The 17,876-nt window shown below is 46.7% G+C and overlaps 1 protein-coding gene across 1 annotated transcript in view; it reads left to right on the top strand.

The window, feature by feature from the left end:
* The first annotated feature begins 3,481 nt into the window (after window positions 1–3,481).
* The window catches only part of RPIA (ribose 5-phosphate isomerase A), an 81,332-nt gene continuing 66,937 nt past the window's right edge, over window positions 3,482–17,876 (top strand). The window contains exon 1 of the mRNA XM_063925136.1: window positions 3,482–3,567. The gene's annotated coding sequence lies outside the window, so the exon portion shown is untranslated. The remainder of the gene's footprint in view (window positions 3,568–17,876) is intronic.

Raw genomic sequence — 17,876 nt, forward strand, 5'->3', positions numbered from 1 at the left:
AAAACAAACCCATCAGAGAGATAGCAAAAACATTAGGTGTGGCCAAATCAACTGTTTGGAACATTCCTAAAAAAGAAAGAACGCACCGGAGAGCTCAGCTACACCAAAAAACCCGGAAGACCACGTAAAACAACTGTGGTGGATGACAGAAGAATTATTTCCATGGTAAAGAAAAACCCCTTCTCAACAGTTACCCAGATCAAGAACACTCTCCAGGAGGTACAGTAGGTGTATATGTGTAAAAGTCAACAATCAAGAGAAGACTTTAAAAGAGTGAATATAGAGGGTTCACCACAAGATGTAAACCATTGGCGAGCCACAAAAACAGGAAGTCCAGATTAGAGTTTGCCAAACAATATCTAAAAAAGCCTTTACAGTTCTGGAACAACATCCTATGAGACAAAGATCAACTTGTACCATAGAAGGAAAGGAACTGCTCATGATCCAAAACATACCACCTCATCAGTGAAGCATGGTTATGTTAGTGTCATGGCGTGGGCATGTATGGCTGCCAATGGAAGTGGTTTCCTTGTATTTATTGTGACTGCTGACAAAAGCAGCAGGATGAATTCTGAAGTGATTCGGGCAATATTATCTGCTCATATTCAGTCAAATGCTTCAGAACTCATTGGACTGCGCTTCACTGTGCAGATGGACAATGACCCGAAGCATACTGCGAAAGCAACCAAAGAGTTTTTTAAGGCAAATAAGTGGAATGTTATGCAATGGCCAAGTCAATCACCTGACCTGAATCCGATTGAGCATGCATTTCACAAATGCCCCAAGAACAAACAGGAACTGAAGACATTTGCAGTAGAGGCCTGGCAGAGCATCACCAGGGATGAAACCCAGCGTCTGGTGATGTCTATGCGTTCCAGACTTCAGGCTGTAATTAGCTGCAAAGGATTTGCAACAAAGTATTAAAAAGTGAAAGTTTGATTTAAAATTGTTTAGTTTGTCCTATTACTTTTGGTCCCTTAAAAAGTAGGAGGCACATATAGAAGCTGTTGTAATTCCTACACCGTTCACCTGATTTGGATGTAAATACCATCAAATTAAAGCAGAAAGTCTGCAGTTAAAGCACATCTTGTTTGTTTCATTTCAAATCCATTGTGGTGGTGTATAGAGCCCAAAATATGAGAATTGTGTCGATGTCCCAATATTTATGGTTTTGACGCATAATAAAATAAAAAGTCATACAGTGACGAAACGTGTTGGGCGTGGCCTCGAGAAAGACGTGGCCTCGAGAAAGACGTGTTCGTCACATTCAGGAACACTCGATACGTAAGCTGAGACGCTAAATGATTCCATCTGCCTGCCAGGAGTGTGAGAGACGAGCCGCTGCAAGCTACACCGGAGACAGCGGTTATTCCTTCCATGAGCTGGTGATTTTAAACCTTTTGATGTATGTGTGCTTGTTACTCTTAGTAAACGTTATTGATACTTTGACTCACTGAGTGCGCCTTCATTCCTTTTCAGCTTCATGTTCATATTAACAGTGTTGGCAACTTGGCAACACTGTTTAGAAGTGCCGGTACCAGCATCATCTAAACTACGGAATTTATGAACTTTAAGGACAGATGACATTGAATGGACAACCATTCCAATATTATATATATATATATATATATATATATATATATATATATTACAAAACACACACACACACATACATACCCCCTCTCCCTCTAACTCACTGGAATAGACGCTGTGCGCGTGCGCACAGTGTCTATTCACCGCTGCTCTGCTCTCAACTGAGCAGAGCAGTGAGTGATCAGGAGCCTCCCAACTGCCCCCACCCACCGCGGGACACTGTGGCACAGACCCAAAAAAAACAGGACTGTCCCGCGAAAATCGGGACAGTTGGGAGGTATGTATATTGGGTTATGGATTGTTTGAGGATGGGGGCCCCAAATCGGTGTCCTGCTTAGGGCCCCATGAGGTCTAAATCTGCCTCTGGGTGTGACACAAATAAGGCAGACAGTGAAGTGTGAAACAGAGGGTTAGGATGAGAGGTGGATGGTTTAGAGCAGTGGTTCCCAGCCGCGGATCTTCAAGTATCCCCAACAGTTCATATTTTCCAGGTCTCCTCACAGGACTGCAAGGGAAATAATTTGCTCCACCTGTGGGCCTTTTAAAATGTGTCAGTGAGTAACATACCTCCCAACATGACCCTCTCCAGGAGGGACAGAATGCTCTGCTCCTGGACTTCCCTCTTAATGTATGTTGAGAAAGGTGTTTCAGCATAGGTGCCGTCACCTGTGCTGAAACACTTTTCTTATCCATCAACCTGTTCAAAACAGGTGTCTGCAATCATAAATTAAGAGAAAAGTCCAGAAGCAGAGCATTGTGTCCCTCCTGGAGAGGGTCATGTTGGGAGGTATGGAGTAATGACTGCACCTGTTCAACTGCTAGGTGACCTGGAAAACATGAACTGTTGGGGGTACTTGAGAACCAAGGTTGGGAACCATAGGCTTAGATGAAGAAGTGGGTTTTTGAGAGCCCATTTGAAGTTTTGCATTGAGGTTCTATAATACATCTTACTTGCCTACCTGACCCTCTCCATGAGGGAGAAAATGCTCTGTTCCTGGACTCTCCTGGTAATGTATGATTGCCATCACCTGTGATGAGCTAGTTCATTGATAAGAAAGGTGTTTCACCACAGGTGATGGCAATCATACATTACCAGGAAAGTGCAGGAACAGAGCATTTTCTCCCTCATGAAGAGGGTCAGGTAGGCAAGTATGTAATACATCTACCACATTCTAGAAAATGACAGAATGTGAATAGTTGCTAGGGGCAACTTCACCCGTTTCAGAAGGTGTATTAAAAATACATCTCCCCTAATCATCGATAGTTTACGGCTGATGTCGAATAGTTTTGCCATCGATGGGAGAGAACCAGATGGTTTCTCTCCATCGATGGCTTTGCTAAAGTACGAAATACGAATAGTTTTTCTTAAAAAAAAAAAAAAAAAAGCTGGGTCATGGAACATAGCTCCGCCCCCAGCACCCGTGAAGCCCCGCCCCCGATATGTGACTGGCCCGCTGGTCATTCACAGAACTAACAGGGATGGCCATCGATGAGTGAAACCATCGATGGTCTCCCATAGCATAGTTAGTGACCATCGATGGTCACTCACAGTTTTGCCAGCAACCATCGATGGCGAACACACCGATGGCCATCCCTAATCTCCTGCTTAAAATAATACATTTACAACCAGAAGAACAAAAATCAGTACAGTAAGACAAACCTCAGTGACTTGCTGGGTAAAATATTACTGGAATCTTAACAGTGCTCACCTGTAATACTGTATAACATGGCAAGCAATCTGTGCAATGACATGCTGGGATTTACAGTCCTACATCAGCTAAAGACAACACATTACAATACCTGCCTCTGCAGATTACAATGATTAGCAGCTGGGCGATCTGCCTCTTTAATGTAGCCCCGCCCACTAGTGACGTCTAGTGCCCCGGTGCATTACTGGGAAGGGACCATGTTGTGTGCTGCAGTGTGACTGTGTGATCACATTGGCAGAGGCACAGACAGTCAGGATTCATCACAGTGAGTCTGGCGGGAATTTCCCTCTGTACACTGATTTTCTCTGCATTTATATTCCCTTAGGGTCTAGAGCAAGGGACTGATGATCTATCTATCTATCACTGTGCTGAGTGTGTTATCTCTATATAGCCCCATACAGTGCATTCTCATGTACCCCATTACAGCATACACACACGTGTTGCAGAGTATTCTCCTTGGCATGCATTAGGCTTTGGTTCAGTAGCTAAATATTGCAGAAGACAGTGAGCTCATTGTGCTGTACATGCATTCCAATTAGCAAATAATGTGGCAGCACGGTTGGTGTAGTGGTTAGGGGCTACTAGTTCAGTTCCCTGACATGACAGTGTCTGTGTGGGTTTTATATGTAGCCCCTGTGTTTGAGTAGGATGCCTCCAGTTAATTCCTTTTTCTCCCACACTCCAATGACATGCTGCTGAGTTAATTTGGTTGCTGTCAAAAAAATGGCATGTTTGTCCATGTGATAGGGAATATAGATTGTCAGCGCTGCGGAATATGTGTGCACTATATAAATAACAGCTAATAAGTGTATTTTATTCACTGGAATTTCTCTACCACTAGTCTGGAAATCCTGTGAATGTATTGTTATGGATTGCTGCTCTGATACATTATGTACACTGGGAGCACAATCCTGTTCTCATAATAATTCTCTCGGCAATGAAATTAAATATCTGATCTATACAAACGTCAGTCTCAAGGACTGTACATCTGCAGAAATAGCTTGTCCCCCCTCCCATGTCTCTCCCTCCATTTTGCCTGACACTGTGTGTTCATAATTTCTCTATCGTCCTAGTGGATGCTGGGGTTCCTGAAAGGACCATGGGGAATAGCGGCTCCGCAGGAGACAGGGCACAAAAGTAAAGCTTTCCGATCAGGTGGTGTGCACTGGCTCCTCCCCCTATGACCCTCCTCCAAGCCAGTTAGATTTTTGTGCCCGGCCGAGAAGGGTGCAATCTAGGTGGCTCTCCTAAAGAGCTGCTTAGAAAAGTTTAGCTTAGGTTTTTTATTTTACAGTGAGTCCTGCTGGCAACAGGATCACTGCAACGAGGGACTTAGGGGAGAAGAAGTGAACTCACCTGCGTGCAGGATGGATTGGCTTCTTGGCTACTGGACATCAGCTCCAGAGGGACGATCACAGGTACAGCCTGGATGGTCACCGGAGCCTTGCCGCCGGCCCCCTTGCAGATGCTGAAGTAAGAAGAGGTCCAGAATCGGCGGCAGAAGACTCCTCAGTCTTCTAAAGGTAGCGCACAGCACTGCAGCTGTGCGCCATTTTCCTCTCAGCACACTTCACACGGCAGTCACTGAGGGTGCAGGGCGCTGGGAGGGGGGCGCCCTGGGAGGCAAATGAATACCTATTTTGGCTAAAAATACCTCACATATAGCCTCCGGAGGCTATATGGAGATATTTAACCCCTGCCAGAATCCGTTAAGAGCGGGAGACGAGGCCGCCGAAAAAGGGGCGGGGCCTATCTCCTCAGCACACAGCGCCATTTTCCCTCACAGAAAGGCTGGAGGGAAGGCTCCCAGGCTCTCCCCTGCACTGCACTACAGAAACAGGGTTAAAACAGAGAGGGGGGGCACTAATTTGGCGTTAGAAATATATAGATGCTATAAGGGAAAACACTTATATAAGGTTGTCCCTATATAATTATAGCGTTTTTGGTGTGTGCTGGTAAACTCTCCCTCTGTCTCTCCAAAGGGCTAGTGGGTCCTGTCCTCTATCAGAGCATTCCCTGTGTGTGTGTGCTGTGTGTCGACATGTATGAGGACGGTGTTGGTGAGGAGGCGGAGCAATTGCCTGTAATGGTGATGTCACTCTCTAGGGAGTCGACACCGGAATGGATGGCTTATTTAGGGAATTACGTGATAATGTCAACACGCTGCAAGGTCGGTTGACGACATGAGACGGCCGACAAACAATTAGTACCGGTCCAGACGTCTCAAAAACACCGTCAGGGGTTTTAAAACGCCCGTTTACTTTAGTCGGTCGACACAGACACAGACAGGGACACTGAATCCAGTGTCGACGGTGAATAAACAAACGTATTCCTTATTAGGGCCACACGTTAAAGGCAATGAAGGAGGTGTTTCATATTTCTGATACTACAAGTACCACAAAAGAGGGTATTATGTGGGATGTGAAAAAACTACCGTAGTTTTTCCTGAATCAGATAAATTAAATAAAGTGTGTGATGATGCGTGGGTTCTCCCCGATAGAAAATTATGGGCGGTATACCCTTTCCCGCCAGAAGTTAGGGCGCGTTGGGAAACACCCCTTAGGGTGGATAAGGCGCTCACACGCTTATCAAAACAAGTGGCGGTACCGTCTATAGATAGGGCCGTCCTCAAGGACCAGCTGACAGGAGGCTGGAAAATATCATAAAAAGTATATACACACATACTGGTGTTATACTGCGACCAGCGATCGCCTCAGCCTGGATGTGCAGAGCTGGGGTGGCTTGGTCGGATTCCCTGACTAAAAATATTGATACCCTTGACAGGGACAGTATTTTATTGACTATAGAGCATTTAAAGGATGCATTTTTATATATGCGAGATGCACAGAGGGATATTTGCACTCTGGCATCAAGAGTAAATGCGATGTCCATATCTGCCAGAAGATGTTATGGACACGACAGTGGTCAGGTGATGCAGATTCCAAACGGCACAAAGGTGTATTGCCGTATAAAGGAAGAGGAGTTATTTGGGGTCGGTCCATCGGACCTGGTGGCCACGGCAACTGCTGGAAAATCCGCCGTTTTTACCCTAAGTCACATCTCTGCAGAAAAAGACACCGTCTTTTCAGCCTCAGTCCTTTCGTCCCTATAAGATCATATCTGCCCAGGGATAGAGGAAAGGGAAGAAGACTGCAGCAGGCAGCCCATTCCCAGGAACAGAAGCGTTCCACCGCTTCTGACAAGTTCTCAGCATGGCGCTGAGACCGTACAGGACCCCTGGATCCTACAAGTAGTATCCCAGGGGTACAGATTGGAATGTCGAGACGTTTCCCCTTCGCAGGCTCCTGAAGTCTGCTTTACCAAGGTCTCCCTCCGACAAGGAGGCAGTATGGGAAAAAATTCACAAGCTGTATTCCCAGCAGGTGATAAGTAAATTACCCCTCCTACTACAAGAAAAGGGGTATTATTCCACACTATATTGTGGTACTGAAGCCAGAAGGCTAGGTGAGACTTATTCTAAAAAATTTTTTGAACACTTACAAAGGTTCAAATCAAGATGGAGTCACTCAGAGCAGTGATAACGAACCAGGAAGAAGGGGACTATATAGTGTCCCGGGACATCAGGGATGCTTACCTCTATGTCCCAAATTTGCCCTTCTCACTAAGGGTACCTCAGGTTTGTGGTGCAGAACTGTCACTATCAGTTTCAGACGCTGCCGTTTGGATTGTCCACGGCACCCCGGGTCTTTACCAAGGTAATGGCCGAAATGATGATTCTTCTTCGAAGAAAAGGCGTCTTAATTATCCCTTACTTGGACGATCTCCTGATAAGGGCATAGTCCAGGGAACAGTTGGAGGTCGGAGTAGCACTATCTCGGATACTGCTACAACAGCACGGGTGGATTCTAAATATTCCAGAATCGCAGCTGATCCCGACGACACGTCTGCTGTGCCTAGGGATGATTCTGGACACAGTCCAGAAAAAGGTGTTTCTCCCGGAAGAGAAAGCCAGGGAGTTATCCGAGCTAGTCAGGAACCTCCTAAAAACAGTGCATCATTGCACAAGGGTCCTGGTAAAAATGGTGGCTTCCTACGAAGCAATTCCATTCGGCAGATTTCACGCAAGAACTCTTCAGTGGGATCTGCTGGACAAATGGTCCGGATCGCATCTTCAGATGCATCAGCGGATAACCCTATATCCAAGGACAAGGGTGTCTCTCCTGTGGTGGTTATAGAGTGCTCATCTTCTAGAGGGCCGCAGATTCGGCATTCAGGATTGGATGCTGGTGACCACGGAGCCCAGCCCGAGAGGCTGGGGAGCAGTCACACAAGGAAAAAATTTCCAGGGAGTGTGATCAAGTCTGGAGACTTTTCTCCACATAAATATACTGGAGCTAAGGGTAAATTTATAATGCTCTAAGCTTAGCAAGACCTCTGCTTCAAGGTCAGCCGGTATTGATCCAGTGGGAAAAACATCACGGCAGTCGCCCACGTAAACAGACAGGGCGACACAAGAAGCAGGAGGGCAATGGCAAAAACTGCAAGGACTTTTCGCTGGGCGGAAAATCATGTGATAGCACTGTCAGCAGTGTTTCATCCCGGGAATGGAAACTGGGAAGCAGACTTCCTCAGCAGGCACGACCTCCACCCGGGAGAGTGGAAACTTCATCGGGAAGTTTTTTCCACATGATTGTAAACCGTTGGGAAATACCAAAGGTGGATATGATGGCGTCCCGTCTGAACAAAAAAACGGGACAGGTATTGCGCCAGGTCAAGAGACCCTCAGGCAATAGCTGTGGACGTTCTGGTAACACCGTGGGTGTACCAGTCGGTGTATGTGTTCCCTCCTCTGCTTCTCATACCTAAGGTGCTGAGAATTATAAGACGTAGAGGAGTAAGAACTATACTCATGGCTCCGGATTGGCCAAGAAGGACTTGGTACCCGGAACTTCAAGAGATGCTTACAGAGGTCTTATGGCCTCTGCCGCTAAGAAGGGACTTGCTTCAGCAAGTACCATGTCTGTTCCAAGACTTACCGCGGCTGCGTTTGTCGGCATGGCGGTGGAAAGCCGGATCCTAAGGGAAAAAGGCATTCCGGAAGAGGTCATTCCTACCCTGGTCAAAGCCAGGAAGGAGGTGACCGCACAACATTATCACCACATGTGGCGAAAATATGTTGCGTGGTGTGAGGCCAGGAAGGCCCCACAAAGAAATTTCAACTCGGTCGTTTCCTGCATTTCCTGCAAACAGGAGTGTCTATGGGCCTCAAATTGGGGTCCATTAAGGTTCAAATTTCGGCCCTGTCGATTTTCTTCCAGAAAGTATTGGCTTCAGTTCCTGAAGTCCAGAAGTTTGTCAAGGGAGTATTGCATATACAACCCCCTTTTGTGCCTCCAGTGGCACTGTGGGATCTCAACGTAGTTCTGGGATTCCTCAAATCACATTGGTTTAAAACCAGTCAAATCTGTGGATTTGAAGCATCTCACATGAAAAGTGACCATGCTCTTGGCCCTGGCCTGGACCAGGCGAGTGTCAAATTGGTGGTTTTTTCTCAAAAAAGCCCATATCTGTTTGTCCATTCGGACAGGGCAGAGCTGCGGACTCGTCCCCAGTTCTCTCCCTAAGGTGGTGTCAGTGTTTCACCTGAACCAGCTTATTGTGGTGCCTTGCACCTACTAGGGACTTGGAGGACTCCAAGTTGCTAGATGTTGTCAGGGCCCTGAAAATATGTTCCAGGACGGCTGGAGTCAGGAAAACTGACTTGCTGTTATCCTGTATGCACCCAACAAACTGGGTGCTCTTGCTTCTAAGCAGACTATTGCTAGTTGGATGTGTAATACAATTCAGCTTGCACATTCTGTGGCAGGCCTGCCACAGCCAAAATATGTAAATGCCCATTCCACAAGGAAGGTGGGCTCATCTTGGGCGGCTGCCCGAGGGGTCTCGGCTTTACAACTTTGCCGAGCAGCTACTTGGTCAGGGGCAAACACGTTTGCTAAATTCTACAAATTTGATACCCTGGCTAAGGAGGACCTGGAGTTCTCTCATTCGGTGCTGCAGAGTCATCCGCACTCTCCCGCCCGTTTGGGAGCTTTGGTATAATCCCCATGGTCCTTTCAGGAACCCCAGCATCCACTAGGACGATAGAGAAAATAAGAATTTACTTACCGATAATTCTATTTCTCGGAGTCCGTAGTGGATGCTGGGCGCCCATCCCAAGTGCGGATTATCTGCAATACTTGTACATAGTTACAAAAATCGGGTTATTATTGTTGTGAGCCATCTTTTCAGAGGCTCCGCTGTTATCATACTGTTAACTGGGTTTAGATCACAAGTTGTACGGTGTGATTGGTGTGGCTGGTATGAGTCTTACCCGGGATTCAAAATTCCTCCCTTATTGTGTACGCTCGTCCGGGCACAGTACCTAACTGGCTTGGAGGAGGGTCATAGGGGGAGGAGCCAGTGCACACCACCTGATCGGAAAGCTTTACTTTTGTGCCCTGTCTCCTGCGGAGCCGCTATTCCCCATGGTCCTTTCAGGAACCCCAGCATCCACTACGGACTCCGAGAAATAGAATTTTCGGTAAGTAAATTCTTATTTTCTATCTGTCTCTCTCAGAAAACATTCCTGGAGGGAGGTTAGGTTTAGCTGCACAACTTCCCTGAATTGATGAGTCCAGAATTCTCTGGAATGATGATATCTTAGTGGCCCCGTGAATGCCCAAATTATGTCTGCTCCTTACTTTGTCATATGACTGTGGTTGTCATGGTACTCACATGACGCTTTACCGACGCTGAATTGTTAATTTGCATCAGTACAACTTCAAATGTCTTTATTAAATTTTATTTGTCTAATATAAGTTTCTGTCGATACTGGTAGAAAAAAAATATTATGTTAGTGTTTTTCATTTTAATATTGAACTGTGTTCAGTTCGGTATGAGGTTACGTGGGGCTTAGCACTCCACAGGATGGCACAATGTTTATGTACCATAATACCCTGAAATGCATTAAAGAGCACAGGGCTTTTATTGAATGAACCCAGTGGGGTAAATTTGCTAAGATGGGAGTTCTATTTAAGATGGGATGTTGCCCATAGCAACCAATCAGATTCTACTTATTTATCTAGCACCTTCTAGAAGATAAAACCTGGAGTCTGGTTGCTATGGGCAACATCCCATCTTAAATAGAATAGAACTTCCATCTTACTAAATTTACCCTAATGTGTTTAGAAATGAACTTCTGCACAAAATGGGTTCTACCTGTATTAAAATGACCGGAGGAGACTTTTGCTCTGTTACACACAACTGGTCCAATTTGTCTGTGATTAGCAGGGAACACCTTCCCGTCGCTCAGTTCCTTCTAGCAGCTGGTGGAAATCTGGGGGCATGTTCACGCAACCACCTATTTGTATTTGCCTGCACTTTGTAAATGAGGCGCAGGGAAGGCCAGAAGCTGGGGTGTAGTATGGCTGACCGGCGGTAGTCATCATACCGACGCAGGGATCCTGGCGGGGAGGGCAAGTGAAGCTGTTCTCACTCTATGGGTCCACGAGTGGAAATAGTTCGTGAGGGGGCGGGATGTTGGTGGAGGTGATGTGACCGTCGGTCTCCCGACCGCCGGTCATATGAATAACACCCCAGAAGCTGTACTGCCCACGTATTGCAGCTGAAGTGGGCATGAAATATAGCTTTTGTTTTCTGTGTGTAGTTCCTATTTCATTTTATCTATCGGCCATGACTGTAACTAATTTTGGGCAATGACTGACCACATCCTCTTTACGGTTACTGGAGATTGGGTAAGATTTGTTGGATACAGCAATATTTAGAACCTAAAGTCCTCTCCTTTGTTATTTGAAGTTCTGTGACTGTTAGTTTGGAGACCGGAACATTTTAAATCTTGGTTCTTTATGCTTATAATATTGTGTATTGTCATGCATCAGACACTGAGTTCTGTGTAACTGTCAGTGACTTTGTTGTATGCCAAGGATTGTGTCTGTGTTGTGGAAGTTTAGAAATAGTAACAACACAGATGTAGATTGTTTGATGGGGAATTGTGCTGGGGTTCCTGGCAGGTACAGCCTATAAGTAACATCACCTTACCTGTTTCTTGTATCCATGAAGCTTATAAGAAAGGGAACCTGTGCCACTTGTTGCATCTTCCTTTAGTGGAGCAAGATGTGGATATAGAACAAGTTTACTGGAACTGGACAACGGGATGAAGAGGGCACATTTTCAGGTAGTGTTCATTCTAGCACCCTGCACCTTTTAAAACACGTGCAGTTCCTCTTTCCTGCCAGGGGTGTCGCTCTCTGCTCTGGTGCTTCTCAGCACATTTTAGTCTGTATGTTAGTGCTGAGATACAGAGCAGAGTGTTCTGAGACGCACCAGAGCAGAGAGCGACACCCCAGGCAGGAAAGAGGAACTGCACATGTTTTGAAAGGTGCAGGGTGCTACAATGAACACTATCAGGGTATCCCTTGCTGGGTAGAAGAACCCAAGGCCGTTTCACTCTGTCAAGTGGCTTGTACTTTGAGCTGGTGGATATTGGGTCATGTTCTAGTAGAAGTTGGCATTGTATGATTATTTTGGTGGCTGAGCGTTGTTAATTGTTTAGTGTGGATTGGACACATGAGAGCGTAGTTCTGCACTATTTTTTGGGACAAGATTATTTATAAGCTGGAGGTGCATTTAGGGAGGTGTCCCTGTTTTATGAGTAGTTGATTAACCTTTTCCTTCACAACAAAGGACATGAATCCTCTGACTACACAGGAAATCCAACCTCATCAGTAGACTATTAATGGGCCACCGTTAATGTCTTCCACTTGCAGTTTGGTCATTAAACAAATTTTGAGTCTGAAAAAAACAAAACAAAACCTAGATTTAGGGGTATATGCAATTCACGGCGAATCGCGGCAATTTTTCGCCGTTTTTTAATTCGACTAAATTCGCCAGGTGAATTCCGGCAGGTGGCTGCCGGAATTCACCATATTCAATGAAAAACGGATTCGCCAGAATCGCGGGCGAAAATCGGCCGATTTGGCGGATTTTGCCGCGATTTTAAAAAACGGGAAAAAACGGGAAAAACCCAAAAAAAATAATGGCGTGGGGTCCCCCCTCCAAAGCATAACCAGCCTCGGGCTCTTCGAGCTGGTCCTGGTTCTAAAAATGCAGGGGAAAAATTGGGCAGGGATCCCCCATATTTTTAAAACCAGTGTGACAGGAGTTATTGATGGGAAAGTGGTTGCAGGTGTAGGTGTCGTTGGTCGTACCTGAATTCTTCACCCGGAATCTTGTCTTAGACTGAATCAGCTGCTGTGACCTAGGCAGAGGAACAAGGCACCCCAAACCCAGTGGACCCAAAAGGCAAATCACCACACGTTAGGACGGTGACAACGAATTTATTATACTGGATCAGGAAAGTGGTCACCGCTATTGCTCTTAACTTGGTATTGGAAACAAAAGAATAATACCGTTCACAATTTCATCATAAGGAATACAATCTGTACATATATTAGTACATATATAACATCAACTTGGAGCAATTAACATTTAAATGACATTTACTGACAATTATCCCCGGTGACTCCAAAAGGTCTTTGTTACTCAGGATTTGCTCTGGCTACAATTAGTGTGGTTAGTCTTAAAATCGTATCCAGTCGTTAACTAATCCGGTTTAGCATAAACTATATAAAACTTTGATTATTCCTCCAGCAAAGTTAGTGGTGAGTCATGCGAAAGATTACAGTTCACAGCAAGCAGATTATTGGGAGTAGAAGAAAGAAACGTACAAACTGCAAGCAATATTCAATCAATACGGCAGGCATGCATAAGCTGGCAAGAGGAGCAAGAGTCTAGTATCATGCAAGTGGTGGAGCTCAGCAGTAGGTAGCAAAGATAAGCATGTTTCAAACACAACAATGCGGTGAAGCGAAGTTAAATCCTGGCTTTAAGGAATATTGTGGTGTGCTGACTAACGGTATATTGAAACAGGGATGACGATGTCTCTCTCTCTCTCTCTCTCTCTCTCTCTCTCTCTCTCTCTCTCTCTCTCTCTCTCTCTCTCTCTCTCTCTCTCTCTCTCTCTCTCTCTCTCTCTCTCTTCCCCTTGCTCCCGTATCTCGATTAGTGAGTGACAGCAAAGTCTGATTTAGGGTCTCGCTGTGCTAGCTACCTTGGGGCAAGGTTCAATTGCAATACATGAAATTCAGATAGCTCCTTTTATATTTACTCGTGTAAAGAAAGAGATCCTTCACTATTTCGCACACTGGGACGGTACAAGGTCTCCCTCTCTCTCTCCCTCTAAATCTGTTAGTTATAGCAGGGGAAGGCAGGGGAACTGTTATTACTGATAGGAGGCAAGGAGTACCGGTCCTTTCTATCTGACTCTGTGGTGGTACAATAGATAAGGGGCTGTGTACCTGTGATCCACGACTGTTCCCTTCAGCTATTTTAAGACGGCTGGTGGCGATCAAGTCCCAGCTCCCTGAGTTGTCGTTGGCAGCCCTCCTCAGCCCAGTCAGACTGACGGCAGTTTCCCTCAGTGTCTGACAGCTGAGCTGCGGTGGTCAGTTCCTGGCTCCAGTCTCAGCGGCGTCTCCGGCTCCTTCTGGCTGCGGCCACTATGTGTCCACTGCGGCGGCTGGCGGGTCCTCGTTCAGCGGCGGCTGGCGGGTCCTTGTTCAGCGGCGTCTCCGTCTCCCTCTGGCTGCGGCCACTATGTGTCCTCTGCGGCGGCTGGCGGGTCCTCGTTCAGCGGCGGCTGGCGGGTCCTTGTTCAGCGGCGTCTCCGTCTCCCTTTGGCTGCGGCCACTATGTGTCCTCTGCGGCGGCTGGCGGGTCCTCATTCAGCGGCGTCTCCGTCTCCCGGCTCTCCACAGCGCTTTCCTCAGCTCGGCTTCCTCTTCCACGCGGCAGCTCCCACCAGTCTCAGAGTCTCCTCAGCGCTGCCAACGGCTCCCCCGCGGCTCACCTTAAATATCTCTTTTTTTCAAAACCCCGGATGCTTCCCGCTCTGAGAAACAGCGATCAGAGATCCCCAGGTCCTTGTGCCCCCGGTGTTTTGGGGCTGCAGTTCACAACATCCGAGGACGGGGTAGAGAGGGTATTAACCCCTTCCGTGCTACTGAGCTCATTAAGGGCTAATGGGGTAGCATATAGATATATCAGAGTATCACATATCTCCCTGCTAAAAAAACATGCGTGTCCCCACGCAAGGTCATCAAGGGCAAAAGTTCTGAGCAACAGTTCCACAACAACTCGATAACCTAGCAGAACAATAATGATAACAAGCAGCATACTCTAAGCAACTAAGCAACTGTTCATACATCACATACATTTCCAGGGTTCATTATGTACAGGTATCTTTGTAACAACCTCAGATAGGAATACATTTTGTGTTAACACCTTTCAATCGTGGTACCGAAGAGGTAATATACCTCTGGTACTACGTTCGGGCCTCTTGGGGTTTGGGGTATGCACCCCGTCGGCCGGTTCAGGGACAATACAAATTGGGCCATCACCTTCGATAAATTTCTTTTCCCTGGGTCTTGGGGCAATTGGGTTCACAGCATTCAGGACTGAGCTATCCAGGAATAGTAAGAGCTTAATGGGATCATGGAATGGGATGCCCCCTGGGGTTCCCCGCTCCTCTGCCAAAGGTGAGTCTCTTTCTGCTGCCGGGACTTCGACCATACAAAGCTTCAATTGGTCACGAGGGACAGTAGTCAGATGTCCATCAGGCCTTCGGATCTGGTAGGTATAAAGTCCATCAGCAGGAATTTTGACAATTTCATAAGGAGCATCCTCCCACATGACATCGAGTTTGCTCATCCGGTGATTTTTCTTTTTCCACACCTTATCTCCAATCTTCAGGGGTTTTGGCTGGGAATTTAAATTATAATTTTTCTCTTGGCGGCGGTGTACCATCTCCATTCGTTGTTCCACCAGTTGTCGGGCAGCTTCAATCCGTTGCTGATGCTCTTGTACCCAGTCGTTCTGCAGGAGATTAGATTCGTCCGATATTATCGACAATTCTAGGTCTTTTGGAAGTTTGCCTTGCCTCCCAAACATTAAATAAAATGGAGTGAATCCTGTAGAGCAATGTTCAACGTTGTTATAGAGGTATGTCAGTTCCTGCAAATGAGTGGGCCACTGCGTCCGTCTCTCTACCGATAAACTCCGGAGCATTCCAATCACGGTTTGGTTGGCTCTTTCGCATAAACCATTGCCCTGTGGGTGGTAGGCAGTAGTTCGCAGCTTCTTACACCCATACAAATAACAAAGTTCCTGAAATAATTGGGATTCGAATGCGGGACCCTGGTCAGTCAAAACTTGCTCCGGATAGCCGTAAGGACGAACAAAGTGTTTAAGGAACAGCTCAGCAGTTGTTTTAGCTGTCAAGTCCCGGGCCGTTACCACCACCAAGAATTTGCTATAGTGATCCGTGATAGTCAGGGCATACTGGAACCCAGCGGAGCTATGCTCGAGTTTTACATGGTCTAGGGCTACAAGTTCGAGTGGGCGAGTGCTTTGAATCGGATGCAGAGGATCTTTTTGGGTAGGATCAGCTGGTCTTTTTAGACTGCATGTCACACAACTCCTGCACCACTCTTCGACATCAGCTCTCATGCCAATCCAGAAAAATCTCTGTCTAAGTACTGATTCTGTCTTCTGGGTGCCAAAGTGTCCCGACTAGTCGTGATAGGCAGATAATATCAGATCAGTCTGTTGTCTGGGTATTATAATCTGAGAAATAGGTTGATGAGTACCCGGATCAAGGCTGGTGCGGATAACAAGGTCCCCTCGGAGGCTAATTCGGTCTCGATGGCGTAATAATTTGACCAATTCCGGATCAGCCTTGGCTCTTTGTGTCTTGGTTAGCTGTTTCTTTTGTCGAATAAGATCAATCAGGCGCTGTACCACAGGACTGGCTCTTTGTACTTGTGCCCAGTCAACATCGGGGGAAGCACTGACAGAATTATCAGTTCCAATATTTCTAGTGGCAGTGACAGGGTCTGAATGGATGACTTGTTTCCGTGTACTCAGAGGTCGGAACAGGGGTGTTTCGATGTCTTCAGTCCAGTCTCGCTCTTCTTCCGCAAGGTCCGTAATCGGTAAGCGGGACAGCGCATCAGCATTTCCATTTGCCTTACCGCTCCGGTAAGATACTGTATATCTGAAGTTTGCCAATCGTGCCAGCCATCTTTGTTCCAGAGCTCCAAGGCGGGCAGAGGATAGGTGGGCCAGCGGATTGTTGTCTGTAACAATCACGAAAGGCGTGGCAATCAAGTAATTCTAAAATTTTTCGGTTACGGCCCATATGAGGGCAAGGAGCTCCAATTTAAAGGTGCTGTAATTCTCATTGTTCCTTTCTGTCTTCCTTAGACCTCTGCTGGCATAGGCTATAACCCTTTCCTGACCGTCCTGCAGCTGGGAGAGTACAGCTCCTAATCCGTGATGGCTGGCATCAGTGTGCACCTGAAACGGTTTTTCATAGTCAGGGTAGGCCAGGATTGGAGCCTCTGTTAGAGCTGACTTTAGCTGCTCAAAAGCGTTCTGTTGCTCCTCTGTCCATGCGACCAGGGCAGTACTCCTTCTCTCTTGCCCTGACCTGCCTCTAAGTAACTCATGAAGCGGAGTAGCTATTTTTGCGAAGTGCTGGATAAAACGGCGGTAATACCCAACGAAACCAAGGAAACTACGAACATCTTTAACAGTACGAGGACTAGGCCAATCCCGCACCACTCGTATCTTCTCGGGATCGGGCTTTACTCCTCCGGAACTAACAATGTGACCCAGGTACTGCACACTTGGTTTTAATAGGTGACACTTAGATGGTTTTAACTTTAGTCCGCATTTAATCAATTGGGTGAAGACCTCCTCCAGATGTTCTATATGCTCGTCATAAGATTTTGAAAATATGATAACATCATCCAAATATAGCAGGACCATCTCGAAATTTCGGTGTCCTAAACAATGCTCCATGACTCGCTGGAAGGTGGCCGGAGCATTGCACAACCCGAACGGCATCCGGTCGAATTCGAACAGGCCCATAGGAGTCGTAAATGCCGTCTTTTCCCGGTCTTCTGGAGCCATTGGGATTTGCCAATACCCGCTGGTCAGGTCAAGAGTTGAAAAATACCGAGCCGTTTTTAATGCTGTCAGTGATTCTTCTATTCTAGGTAGAGGATAGGCATCTTTGTGTGTGGCCGCATTCAATTTCCTATAATCAACGCAGAATCTGAGACTGCCGTCCTTCTTCCGCACAATTACTAACGGGGCCGCCCATGGACTGTGGCTCTCCCTGATTACACCAGCTTCTTTCATTTCATTAATCATGGTCCTCACCGGTTGATACATAGCTGGCGGTAGAGGTCTGTGTCTTTCCTTGACTGGGGGATGGGTTCCAGTTGGTATATGGTGCCGGACCCCTTCAGCCTTTCCGAAGTCTGATGGAAATTGGCTGAATGCGTTGGCATTCTTGCGCACCACCTGCAGTACACCTTCTCGTTGACTCCCTGTAGTATCTGGGCCGCCAATCTGGATGTCATTCCACCAGGGAGTCTCACCGGGGGTCATACTGGTTTGACTGACTGCAGCTCCCTCCGAAACTCT

This window comes from Pseudophryne corroboree, chromosome 1 (assembly GCF_028390025.1).
Source record: "Pseudophryne corroboree isolate aPseCor3 chromosome 1, aPseCor3.hap2, whole genome shotgun sequence".
Taxonomy (NCBI): domain Eukaryota; kingdom Metazoa; phylum Chordata; class Amphibia; order Anura; family Myobatrachidae; genus Pseudophryne; species Pseudophryne corroboree.